We start from the raw sequence: 14,130 nt of genomic DNA, 5'->3' as shown, positions 1-14,130 counted from the left end.
GATCACCAACGGGCTTGGCCCGGCCAGTTTGATGGCTTTTCTAAACATCGTTCCCAATTTCATTTTCCTCTGCCTCGGGTTGCTATAGATATTAAAGGGACACTGCAGCACTTTTTGCGAAAATTGGGCTTTCAGCAGAAACCCACAGTTTTTCATGCTGCAAAATCGACTATCTGGTTGAAATTGGGCAGAAGAAAGCAGAAATTGCCTTTTTTGAGCAGAAATGCGCAGCCCGCGCGACGAGGCTCACCGCGGGTCATGCCGCCGCCTGTGGTTGGCCAAGACGTTGCGTGACGACATTTGGAGGACCGGGGAAGCTGCCGATGCGGCTTATTCGCTGCGCTGGGTGCTGATCGCAGCTCTCTGCGGCTTTGTGAATGTCATTATGGCATACCATTTCGACACGAATGACCATCGGGATTTTCACCGCATGTACCTGTGTGCTGTGTGCTGATCGCAGCTGTCTGCGGCTTTGTGAATGTCATTATGGCATGCCATTTCCACACGAATGACCATCGGGATTTTCATCGCATGTACCAGTCCCAGATGCGCCCACAAATGATGCTGCACTTCAGTTGTGGGAAGCGTAGGTTTGGAATGAAAACTTACTTTGATTAGAGTAAGGCATTTTGAGAAGTAGTGTGCGTCGTTAAAAGCAGAAACTACACGGCCCTCAGCGAAACCTCGGCGCGTATATTCCTGGAAAGGAAGGGCAGCGAACAATGCCTTAGCCGATTACCTCCGTCTCAATTAGCCTCTCGCCCCACACGAAAGGTCATTGTTGTGAGAAATGAACCCAAGGCTTGGTGTACCAAATCCTGCTTTGAGTGCCAGTCGCCGTACCTTGGGGAAACGAAGAATTTTAGAAAGTACACAACTGCCACCAGACAAATGAACAATAAGCGAAGCGCGGTGGTGGTGGTGGTAGTGACAAACTTTATTAAGATGAGCCTTAGCTGTGACATGCTAGGGATGGAATGGCTCTTGGGTGCGTGTCGTGGCCGGAAGGTGACGTTTCCCGGCGACTTCCAAAGCCCAGTCCACCAGCTGCCGCTGGGCAACCGGATTTTGGGGATCAGGATTTTGGGGATGGTCATTCAATCCCACGGCCATAACGGAGAGGTCCTGAAAAAAATAGTAAGTTATGCGATGCAAACCCTCGGGCTCTTGAGGAGGGTCGCCACTAAAGGAAGAGGCCTCAAGGAGAGCAATTTATTAAAAATAATCCAGGCGTACGTAATAAGCAGAATCAGTTACACCATGCCCTACCTGGACATCAAGGCCGGAGAAAAAAAGACATTAGACTGCCTGATTCGAAGATGCGTTAAGAAGGCGCTAGGACTGCCAATGGGTACCTCGAGCGAACTACTGCTCGAACTCGGGGTGCATAACACGTGAGCAGAATTGGCGGAGGCAGTATGAGTCTCCTAATTAGAAGACTAAGCACGACCGAGACGGGCAGGGTAATCCTTGCAAAAGTAGGCCTCGACCCAGACAGAGGAGTTAAAAAAAAGTCACAATTAATAGTGAAATCAGGAATGCCTTGGTAGTCCTCCCCCTTTCCCTATAGAAATATGCATCCAGAATTTAATGCCGAAAGAAGGGCCAAACGAGCCGAAGCTCTAGAGCGACGGTTCAAGAGCATGGGAGCAAAGGAAGTAGTCGATGTTGATGCGGTAAGTGGCAGAACAGGTGCGGCAGTAGCTTCGGTAGTCGATGGCTGAGGGGCACCGGTATCCGCGGAAGCCATCAGAGGCCGCAACACAGAGACTGCGGAGGAAGTTGCGATAGCGCTAGCTTGGGTAGGAACGGAAGCCAAGTTCATAATTAGCGACAGCAAAACTGCCATTCAAAATTTTGTGAAGGAGAGGATATCGCCGGAGGCGGCCAGAATCCTCACCCAAAGAACGCTGAATAGGAAAATTCAGTTAATTTCGACACCCGCTCACGCTGCCGTTCCTGGTAACGAGGTGGCTCACGAGCTAGCCCGAGCTTTCTACTTCCGGGTAGCCGTCGAGCCCCCCGAACACTGGGCATACGACGAGCGTCTGCAAAATTACGGGGAAATCATCGACCGTTATAAATTGGGACGTAGACTGGTACCCCCGCCAGATGTTAGACTAAATTATAGAGAAGCTGCTGCGTAAAGGCGGGTACAAACTAATACGTTCATGAAACCGGTCTGGGCGTTTCACGCGCTACCATACCTTAGGGACAATGATCTGCGCAAACACTGTGGGGCGAAAGGGACCCTCGACCACATCATTTGCGAGCGCCCACAATCTCCAAGGATAGGACAAATCATTACAAGTGCCTGGGATACCTTGCTGCGAAGCGCGAACCCTGTGATCCAGCACCGCACACTGTAAAAACAAAAACACCTTTTTGGGCATTTGTCTGACTCAAAACACCCTTACACCCTGAGTCTAGGGTGTTCGTGCCATTGGAAATCACCTCTTGCATGCCAAAGGGGTGCTTTGGTTGGAGAATATGCCTTAGGGTGTTACGGGCAAGCAATATCACCTATCATGCTGGGGGTATATGGCTGCGTAACTTTGTAGCCTTTTATACACAAGCGGTGCTGCTAATACAACCCAACACCTAAATAAAGCACCAAAAGTACCGCTAAAATTACAATTACACACGAGTGCTTTCTAAAAATGAAACAGAAACTGAAACAAAATTTCACCGCCAGGAGGCCGCCGGTAGCTACGAACGCTCTTTTCAAATTTCACAATATGACCGTTAGCATTGTGGGGTGCGTTTCGACCACGTTTCGGCGAATGCTGAATGTGCTTCTTTGATTGTTTAGCCTCGTGAAATGTGTTGCATTTCCCATGCATATGTGTTACAGAAGTGTGTACGCTTGTGAAGTGCCTTCTACATGTGTTTAAACGCAAACGGGCATTTATCGTGTCGGCAAGTGTCCGGGCTTCTTTTTGCTTTGCTCAGGCGGAAGGACTGCTGCACCGCTTTATGTTTGAGATGTTCGAAAGAAGAAGGCATGGACGATTTTTTTTTCTGCTTGACTAAGAGGTATATGCGCCGACTACATTGCACTCGCGCTGAAATCGCACTAGTTGGTTCGGTGCCGGTGATACGAAGGCGGACAGCGTACTGCGCTGCTGACGCAATCGTCTGTAAAGGTAAGCATATTCTCACGCATATTGCGCTTTGTGGGAACAGTGTCTTACCGGATTGCTGCATTCTGTGTCTTTTTGTGCCGGAACGCTCCAGAATGTGCAGAAATGAAAACGTGGGACACGCGCTTGTTTTCACCTGGCTGCCAAAATGACATCGCACATGTGGTAGATGTCGCGGCGAGTTACGCAGATTTCGCGCAAGAACATGTATCAACTTTCTTGAACAGAAATAATTTATGTGCTACGTTTCCTTGCATTTTGTACGCGCAGGAGGTTCACGAAACGATTTTCGTTTCTTGACAGTGTGATACTTGCGCTCAGTTCGCAACGACTCGGTTTTGTTCTACCGTTTCCGTTCCTGCGGCAAGGTCATGTTGGCGTACTACCTTAATTCTCCTAGCACTCTCTCGACTCCCCCTCCTCCCTTATCTCTTACACTTCGCGCTCGCTCTCCTGAAACCTCCTTCATGCTTCGTCACCTTCTTTCACTCGGAGCGCTGCGATCCCCCCCCCCCCCCCTTTTTTTTTTATTTACTCGGAGCATAGGCGCGCGCCGTCCTGCTGCTCGGGGAGCGTCCTGCCGCAGCCCTTCTGTTTACACTTTTTGTTCGAGGAGGCTATGTTCGTTCTCGGCGGCCGTTCAGCGCGGCACGCCTCTGCGCTCGCGCTCTCGGCATCGAAGTGCGCTGGTCGGCCGGCCTGGTTGCATAATAGTTTATTCCAAACTGCGTAAACTATATGCCGCTATCATCAGCCTATATTAACTTCCCCGCGTCTGGATTTGCCTTTTTTAATCACAATGACAGCATTTTTCATTTTACGGGGACCATATTTTGCGGTTGCATGGAGTGTGAAGTTGCATTTTTATTATGCTGCTTTTGTTATGGCGTTTACTTTCGTTCTCGAAGAATCATTTAGGTACGTATTTTATTTTCAGCAAGACTTCAATTAAGGCACTTGTACACGTGCTAAGTCAGCTGATGTGGTTCAAACCATCCAGTTTTCATTATTTTTGTGGTCACATTTCAACATAACTGTTTGACCGCATTACTTGATTACCGCATTACCGCATTACCGCATTACTCAGCATTCAAGTAGAGGTCGGCAGCTTGAATTCTGTGGCCAAATATTGTACCGGATGTTGCTATTACAGAGTTTGATTCTGACCAGATGTTTACTTTTTTGTGTCTTTTGCTTAAATGTACATATGAAGCGGTTATCATAGCCTTAGTCGCATATGTTTACCTGCTTTGCTCATCACAGTGCGCATATTGCAGGCAAATTTGCGACTTACTGTTATTAAAAAATGTATAATGTATGTGTTGAAAGCAGTTTACTGATTTAAAGGGCCCAGAAAACAATTTGACTTTCATATGCTAACGATGCATGTCTGTAGATTGTCTCTAAGAATTGAAGCCTACTTTTTAATGCGGAGCGTGGACCCTTAGTTTACAGATATATTACATATTTTATTGCCATTCAGCCGTGTGCCAAGTTGAGGGAGGAGGATCATAATTTTTGCTTTGTTATTTTTTTATATTAGACCCCAAGCAGCACACCAGCATTGGTCCAACAATGGTTCATCACTGGAAAAGAATGGCATCAATATTGGACTGATATTGGCATTTGGGCATTTTACTACATTCTCCATTCTTGGCCCATCTTTCGTTCCAAGATTGGTCCAGTGTTCAACCAAGCTGGAGCCACCAATGTAGGCACAATATTAGACTTTCCATTCATGCACCATGATTCTTGCCAATACTGTCCAGCATTATACCATCATTGTATTGCCAATATTTGTTTAATACCAGCTATTCCATAGATGGCCCATTGTCAATGCCAATATCATACCAATGGTTAGCCATTGCAGGTGCACTGGCTACTCCATTCATGCCGCATATTGTCGATACCAATATTAATCCAATGATTTATGGGTACACCGGCTACTCCATTCATGTGCCATTGATGATGTCAAGATTACACATTTTGTGGCACTGCCTGTGCAGGCCATAAAATGCAGCCTTTTTCATTCTAGCCATATTCGTGACAGCACATCGAACTTGCTGGGACAATAATGGCCTTTCAAATAGGAGTGGCCATATAAATTCAAATTGTTGCTCATGAGCAACCAGTAGATATTCACAAAACAAGGGCATGGTTCACAAAAAGATAATATTTATTGCAATTGTTACTATAGATGGCAGTTGTTACTAGCCAGCGCTGAGGGCACACACAGCAGCAGTTAGCGGGGCAGTGGCAGGGTTGGTCAGGGCAGGGCGGGCTCTCGGGAAGTGGAAGGGGCCAGGGAGTTGGAGGGCACACTCATAGGCGTAGTGAGGGGGCTGACCCTGCAATTGCATTCACAGGTGGCATGCCTGATTTGCCAGGGGAGGTTTCAGCATAACGCCTTTTTCTTCCACCCCCCCCTGTCACAGGAACCAGGCAGCCACCTGCGAATAAATGCGTGTGCCTCCAAATCGTCCACCCTAACTTTTTCGCAAATGGCACCTGCACAAAAACAATGAGGAAACAAAATTTACAACACTATTACGAGGCATATAAAATCGCGCGCATTATTTTAGGAAGATGTAGAAAATTCCAGGATTCATGTACCGAAATTTATGGTCAATGAGAAACACTATACTGATGAGTTCCAGACTAGTTTCAGCTGCCTTGGGTTTATTAGGATGAAAGACGCACATACATTGCATAGCATGTGCCCTGTTGCATTTTGATCGCCTCCACAGCAATACGGCTGAGACAGCCAGTGTTTCATCCCACACTAGGAATTAGTGCTTGATTATCGGCTGTCTCCGCATATGACCTGCGCGCTAGTTTTTTGCCGCTCCTACGCTTTCTGCGATGTGCAAACAGTTTATACTAATAATCGTTACCAAGAGAATGTTCGGCGACCATTTTCATTTTTTTTAAATGGCTAGATATAATATACACAAGCGATCTAAGCCTACGACTGCTGCACTGGCCGCTGGTTAGCTGATATACGCTTTTGACTGGTTTTGTGGGTAGTTCACTTAAACGGGAGCTCACTTAAACGGGTAGCTCACAGGTGCATCATTTTTACACATATACTGCTTGTCCAAGCAAATTTGATCCAAGGGATAAAAAAAAAAACATTTCGGAGCCAGGCAAAGGAAACCAGATATATATTGCTGGAAGCTACCTTGAGCGCCACAGAAAAGGTTTTGTTTGGAATCCTTATTGACATTATTTACCTAAATTACTGATTAATGACTTACACAATAAAGGGTGTTGCTACTTTGAAGAGTACCGGCACAATCCACGTTTGATTATTTGTGATAAAGAACCCTCACGTCTGCATTTTGAACGCCAGATACAATAGGAAACCACGAAAATACAGAAATCTGATTCCCGGACAATACAATTGAGGACTTGGCTTGGCTCGACAGCCCTGTGTAGCGTTAGACCTACAAGTTGCCTATGGTTTCTTCGTCCGCGCCAGCACATCGTCCAACAAGACTGTATTTGTATTTTACAGCTGAAAGATACTGTTAAACTCATTTATATCCTTACCGCTTTGTAGTCATTATCCGCATTGCAAAGTTCGGCGCGCTCATTGTAACTCGAGCCTTCATGTGCGCCAAAGGGCCGACTCGAAGCAACCATCGCCAGCATATCACCCTTACTCATGCATGGGGCTAGCAATCTCAGCGGCAGGTTGTTTTGTCCGCTCAAAATCATGTTGTGAGCAGCACAGTTGAGGTGCGCGAATGGGCTGGTAACGGTTTCGGTATCTACATAACCCGGAATTTATCTACAGCTGGAAAAAAAAGGTACACATGAGGTTTCTAACCGCAAATATTGAAACAGGGGTTTCCGAACGTGCTCACCGACTCTGTAAGTTCTATTTATTGTCTAAAGTGAATATTTGGTACTTGAAGCGAATAACCTCACTTCCCCACGTACAAAATAAAAATTTTCTGCGCTGTCCTAAGTGGCTGCCAGCAATGCACCACCGGTTTCCATCGTCTGTTTCTAATGGTTTATTTATAACCCTTGGCTCAAGCTATGGGGCGCAGCAGGTGTAATGTAGCTTGAATAAAACCTGCAAGAGATCATATATATGGGTAGATTTGTAAGGTTTACAGATTTCACTTACAAATTCTACAGGAATCACGTCACTGCGGCCTTTCTTTAAAATTGACACGTAATAGCGCTATATTCGTGGCTAAAATAAAGTAATCAACGCATTAATTCAGCTTAGCAAATGCAGCTGTAACAGAAAGTGAGAGCTGGCTACACCTAAGGTGTGCCTAGCTTTCTAATTTTCTTAGATGGCACAACCGTTCGAAATATGGAATATTAAAAAAAGCCCTTGATATTGGCTTTCTCACAGCGTATTATGGGTGCCTTAGATAAGAAACATAATCGAGGTCCCATGGCCATCTTTCGTTTCCAATGAAATTCTTATATGTGGTGGGCAAGTATCTAGGCACAAAAGAATTAACCTTAGTTTTTCAAGATACGCGTAGTTTCCTCGAAAAAAAAACAAACAATTGTATGGTATATCTCTAGAGGTAGAAAACGCTGTTTTTGCCATTTCAAAATGTTGCAAGTTTGGATGCCATGATTTTGTCAGCTGCTCTTTTTTACTCACTAAATATATGCAGGTTTTATATTTACAAACACTATTAGAAACCTATTTTGTTTTTGCAGTTGTGTTATTAAAAAATCGCAAACTTTTCTTCAGGAGCGATACGCTGCAAATATATTCATTTTTAACCTTATGTACTGGCATATGATGCATTAGGTTGGTTGCACTAAATATGTTTTCACTTCCTGACGCATGTTCTTAATTCCAGGCAGTATCTGGAGCTCCAGACCACTAGGTGTGTTCTCCACAACGCATCAAAATTGCTCAGAATTCGAAAACAGCAGTAAAGGGCACATTTGCTGCAATTAAAAAAAGATCATGTTCGATTTTCATTCAAATCCCTCTCAAAAATCTTCAGTACCTCAAAAATATCACGGACTAAAAAGTGTTGCGTTATACTGTTTAAAAATATAACATTAAATATTAAACCGAGTGCTTGTGCTGATAATGGCCAAACTCAGCCTGCATTCTTGCAAGATCCAATAATATCTTGGCACAGAAACTATTTTTCTACATTATCTAGGTTCCATTCTTTATTTCTGAAAAAATTTGAAGCTCTAGATTTGTGTGTGTATCTGCATATTATTTTGAAATTGGACAAAAGTAAAAAAATGGTAAAATAAGGAAAACTGATTAGAATTGAAGAAACGGCCGCAACATCAATTTTTATCAAAATCTGTGGAAACAATGCAAAGTACTTTGTTAATTTGAGTCAGTAAATATATTGAATTCTGCAAAATGTAATATTAGAAATATAAAAATGCTTGTTTTTGTTCTATAGATGTGCTTATATGGCTCCCCCTTATGGAATAGGCATCAAAACTTCAATTTAGTATTTGCTTAATTTAGTTACATTTTACCTTAAGTAAAATTTAAAACATTGTCAGCGCTTAACACCGTTTTTCTGCTTCTGGGACAAATACTTAATATAGCTTAAAATGGTATTAATTCACTATTTCTGTCAATTTCATGGCAGAACGCAAGTGAAGGCTGAACTTTTTCTCTGTCCTGCATTCTTTTTTATTGCTAGGTGCAATAGTATTCAATCTAGGTTATTAATATATTATTCCATTTGTCAGCTTTGACCACCACTAACAATACTATATTTTTGAAGATGATTTTTCAATGTGTAATTTTTATAATTACAATCTTAAGCAAATCGCTTTCCAGCATAATGCTTTTGGTGGCGTTACAGAGAACACACATAGCAGCTTAGAGCTCCAAATTCTGCCTTAAATTAACAATATGACCTGCGTAATAAACACAGAATATTTTAGTGCAAACAACGCAATGCGTCACGCCAGTATGTAAGGTTGAACATTAACATTTTTGTAGCGCGTTGTTCTTGAAGCAAAGTTTGCGATATTTTACTAAATCAACTGCATGAATGAATCACACTTTTAATACTTCTTATACAAGTAAACGTTACCCAAATGCGGTGAGTAAAAAACAGTGGATGACAAAATTTTACGCTACCAGCCGGCCTCCAAACGTGCAACTTTTTGAAACGACAAAAACGGCGTTTTCCAGCTTTAGTGATAGGCGTTTTTTTTTTTTTTTGCGAGAATACTACGCCGCATCTGGCAAACCTAAGGGTCATTCCTTTGTGTCGAGACATTAGCCCACGACATATGAAAATTTAATTTAAAAAACGGTCATGGCACCACGATTGCTGTTCCTGTCCGAAGACATCCATATTTGTTTTCATTTCGTCTCTTCAACAGGCTGGTTTAGCCAATGCGGTGAATAAAAATATCATCGCATATATTAAAGATGTTCGCACTATATGTTATACCTAAAGCTACCTATATTGTCACAACTGTCATACATTATTTGTAGCTGAAACATCACAAAAGGGATTCGATTGCAAATTGTTCGCTAGTTAAATAGACGTACGAGATGACACACGTATACTTTGTAGAACACAATTTAGGAAAGAGCAGATACAAACTACAGGCGAATAATGCTATGATATGGAGCATATGTATTACTCCGGTTAACAGTAAAAAAATCAACTTTTAACATATTAATATATTCGACAAACTATTGCATGCTCACATAGGAACACAATTAATGAGCTCATCCACGCATCTAATGTCTATGGGCATTAGACGTGTGGATGACTTCGTTTTATTCCAATTCGTGCGTCACTCAAAATAATTGAACGAGAAAAAAGTTAATGTCTACACAATTTTCAGTGAGTATACCACAAATTATACTAAGGTGCTTCATATATGTCACATCACCTAGCAAGTGAAATGGGATAACAGAAGTAATCAGACTCTAACCCTGATCAGCATTTCGCTTTTGCGCCATCTTTGTAAGTTTTTAGGCAGGCTTTTCCACTGATTATCCTCTTCTTTATACCCCTGCCACCCACAAGACACAAATCTTCTGGGGGTACCGAACTGTTGGTTTTCGCACCAGTGATACAACTTAATCGATCCATTTATACGTAGAAAACACTCTCGATGCGCACCTAAAAAAATGAAAGCATGTATGTGTAGTCGAAATCATTCACCGGCGATTTAATAATATGATTTGAACAATAAAATCAAAGGATCACACTCGAAGTAACAAAAAAGTGGTGGAGAGATAGGAATTGAAGCAATGAAAGGCGGTTGCTTTCTGCAAAAAGCCAATAGCAAGAGGTCCACCGTCTATAAGAATAGGCAATAAAAATAAGGCATATTTAAAGGTGCATGCAGCAGTTACAGTGATGCAGTGCTACCTTTTTTTAGGCAGGCTTTTCCGCTGATTTTCTTCTTCTTTATTGCCCTTCCAACCACAGGACACATATCTTCTGGGGGTTGTCGGTTTTCGCACCAGTGATACAACTCAATCGATCCACTTCTACGTAGAAAACGCTCCCGATGCGCATCTAAAAAAATGAAAGCATGTATGTGCAGGCTAAATCATTCACACATGATAAAACAATATGATTTGAACAATGAAATCAAATGATCACACCCAGAGCAACAAGAAAGTGGTGGAGAGATAGAAATTGAAGCAATGAAAGACGGTTGCTTACTGAACAAAGCCTATAGTAAGAGGTCCTGCGTCTATAAGAATAGGCAATAAATTAAGGCACGTTTATAGGTGCATGCAGCAGTTAAAGTGATGCAGTGATGCAGTGTTACCTTTCTGTTTCACTGCAGTGATTGGTATAAATATTACAGCAATTGCTAGGCATCTCAGGTAACCCCATTGAAAACTTCATCCAAAGTACCGAGGAGCAGTGGCGTTTTATTTGCAGCTTTTAACGGAAAGACAGGCTATCCTATGAGTGCATGCGCATTTCCTCCTTTTTGTATACTTGAATAAAAGCGACTGAACAGTGAGTGTTGTAAGAGATGCAGCGTCCCTAGGAATGGGGAACAAAATTAAGTTTTAGTAAACAGAGGTACAAAAAGAAGCAAATATGCCTGCAATAATAGCATGATGGCCTACCTTTTGATCAACAGCTGTAAACAACCTGTCACTGCCAGTCGGTTCTTTAGATAGGCTTATCAATGCCAGAGCTTAAAGCTAAGAGCAATATGAGTCATGTTTATTGCGGTCACGGCCGTAAACAATTCTAGCAGAACACTCCATTACTGTAACTATTCAACCGTCCATTTATACATATCGTTCATTAAAGAACCATGCACATCATATTAAGTTGCTCTTTTCTACTCCCAAATGATTTCCTATAGAATTAGAATACGTGGATCGCTGCTTCGGTTTCAACATTCTTGCACGATGACTATGGCGTGCACTTCATGCATACGGTACGGCACGTGAGGTACAAAGAGCTGTAATTGCCGAACAGGCGGACCTGACGTCCTGTCCCATTTCGCCTGAAAGTGCGCGCCGTCATCGAGCGCTTCGCGAGCAATATTTCGGACGATATGGTTGCCTCATACCGGCCGTCAATGTTTTGTACATTGTGTCCCGCGTGCACGTTGTTTACTTTGCAGTGACAGGGACGCAGTGCACACACGGCTGATGTGCCTTTTTGCTTGTATTGTTATTTTCCCCCACCCTCGAAGCGCGTCTGCGAAATCGCTCTCCTATTGTCGCCGCTTTCTGATAACGCCCTCACCTGAAGGCACGTGCTCAGAAGGGGGGCGTCGATTAAGAAAATTTTGAAAAGGGGCTCACTTGCGCTGTTCACGGCTTTCAATTCCTCAATATGATATTAACCATTATAAAAGTGGAGGTTCATTATGACTTAATTATAGCCTAGTCATCAAGCGGCATCACGCACATGTCTGCCCCACTGTAAAATTCGCTTGCACAGACGGCACGAACAGTTTTCAAAACTTCGTCTGTACATCTGAAAACAAAAAACTGCCCTTAACTCTTAACAAAATCCAAAAACTGTGTGAACATGGCTTCCTGCGCGCAGAAGAGAGGCTGTCCAAAATATATGTACAAAGCCGGGCGCATAGTATCTGGTTACTAATTGATTGCGGCGCGCTGCACAGTCAAAAAACTGCGCAAATGGCTGCCTGCAGTGTTCTGTCACGTGTTGGTGGCATACACACCTGTTACGCACGGCTCTTCTATTTTCGGCGCAAATGCTATTCATATCGCAGCCAGCAAATACGTCCACGCACTTATTGCTTGCATGTAACCCGGACGAAAATTCGCTTAGTTCTTGAAGTCATGCTTCGCGCAGTTGTTTCGAGGAGAATAAGGAAAGAGAACATTTGGGACTGGTAGGAGATTATATAGAACCAATTATGAAGCAATGGCATGCTGCAAAGATATATACTCACGGTCTAAGATGACGGCGTTCACTGAGTCTGATAATGCCGATGGTATCCCGCCGTTGCTGTAATCCGCACTCCGGCGACATTTCACAGCTCAGCTATTCACTGATATGTAGCAAGCACCAACCGGAGCACATGGACATGTATAGGCGCAAGAGAAAATTATGCACAGCACAATGAAAAAGAAAATTAATCAGGGAAGAAATTAAAGAAAGGTTTAAGAAGCTGTCACAAGTCTTGTAGCGTCTCCAACAAGCTCTGAAATGAACGCTTCGGGAGGAGGCCGCACAGCAGCGGAGCTGGGGATGCTGTCTGTTGTGTCTTGCACGTAGACGCGTAGGCGAGGGGGAACAACGACCCGCTCAACCAGCGCGTGATTCCCGCCGCGGTGTTGTGTTCGCAAGGGCTGCGCGTGGGAACGAAGGACCAACGACCCTCTCAACATTCCATTCCTCCTTTACCCAGCCCTCTTCTGCTTGCACCGGCCAGCCGTGACTTCGGACCGTGCCGATGAGCGGCCGCCAGCGCGCACCGCTCGAGTCGAGTTCTAATAAATAGTTTTGTTTTGTGTGTTCGCAAACGCATTGTTTCTTCAAGCCAACCACGGACAAACATTTTCTAAAAAAATAGAAAGCCTCCGCATCTACCATCCACATTCTTGCGTAAATCCATACAGCTGGTGCATCGACAAATGCGCGCGTCCCCTACCTATCGCCACATATGATCGAACAAAGGATGGTCGTTCGACCTTTTATATTTGCTTCAAAATATTATATACGGTTGCGTGATGACTGATTAATAATGTCAAAGAGGTGGAGTTCCGAGCTTCTCTTCTATTCTGGCCAACTTTGGTTATAGATTATACAAATTATGCTCAAGTTAGCTAGCTGAAAATTATCCGACTAAATATATACATGTTTTTATTTGTATTCAGTTAATGTTCGCTTTTCGGGTATGAGTAGATGTTTTTATAAAAATTCTAAACATCGGCCCAGGAAACGAAAATTTTCCTAATTTGCAGGCCTTTATTTCAGAAAAGGTTCATGGTAGAGCAGCAATAATTCCACAATATGTTCTCAGCATAATTATCCGCAAACAGCTAAAGCTCATATTTTTATGACATTTGGATACAGAGATACGATCGCGCTAATTTACAGAAAACAGCGAACATTGAAAATTTTTAGGAAAACAAAAACAGTTTTCACATTGTTTAAACTTTTTCCACCTATTCTACACTACCTCAGCTTTCAAAACCATTAAAACACCTTGCATAATTTTGTTGCGCAAGTAATTATGGCCACATCGATAAAGCTTTTGTCCAATTATAGCGCACCGCGCTGTTCTGAACATTCTACGGAATTTGTGAACTGTTCAAGGTTTTTAAATTTTGGCATATAATTTTGTAACAGGGAGAAATATATTTACAAAAGAGGATTAAAGATATATACATTGAGGAACAGCCAAGGAGCCAGGCTACGAGGGCCGCCCATTCGACGCACTTCTTTTTCTTAATCTTCCACAAACGAGCGCGCCACTTCGTCCTCATCATTCTCCAGCTGTAACAATATTTCTTCGCTCATGTTTTGTCTCGACTTCG

The 14,130-nt window shown here is 43.1% G+C and overlaps 1 long non-coding RNA gene across 2 annotated transcripts; it reads right to left on the bottom strand.

The window, feature by feature from the left end:
- Positions 1-5,082: 5,082 nt before the first annotated feature.
- On the bottom strand, positions 5,083-12,676 carry LOC146186884 (uncharacterized). 2 transcript variants are annotated; one of them, XR_014708175.1, is made up of 3 exons: positions 12,540-12,676; positions 10,508-10,657; positions 5,083-5,651 (listed from the first exon to the last, which is right to left on the bottom strand). It is a non-coding gene; the product is annotated as an uncharacterized LOC146186884 (long non-coding RNA). The 2 variants fall into 2 exon arrangements; XR_014708176.1 differs by lacking the exon at positions 5,083-5,651 and adding an exon at positions 9,775-10,255.
- Positions 12,677-14,130: the final 1,454 nt, after the last annotated feature.

The sequence above is a fragment of the Amblyomma maculatum genome, chromosome 6, assembly GCF_055883805.1.
Source record: "Amblyomma maculatum isolate TAMU_Amacu chromosome 6, ASM5588380v1, whole genome shotgun sequence".
In the NCBI taxonomy this organism is placed as follows: Eukaryota; Metazoa; Arthropoda; class Arachnida; order Ixodida; family Ixodidae; genus Amblyomma; species Amblyomma maculatum.
Note: the sequence above shows the minus strand (reverse complement) of the source record. Positions and strands in the feature narration are given on the sequence as shown.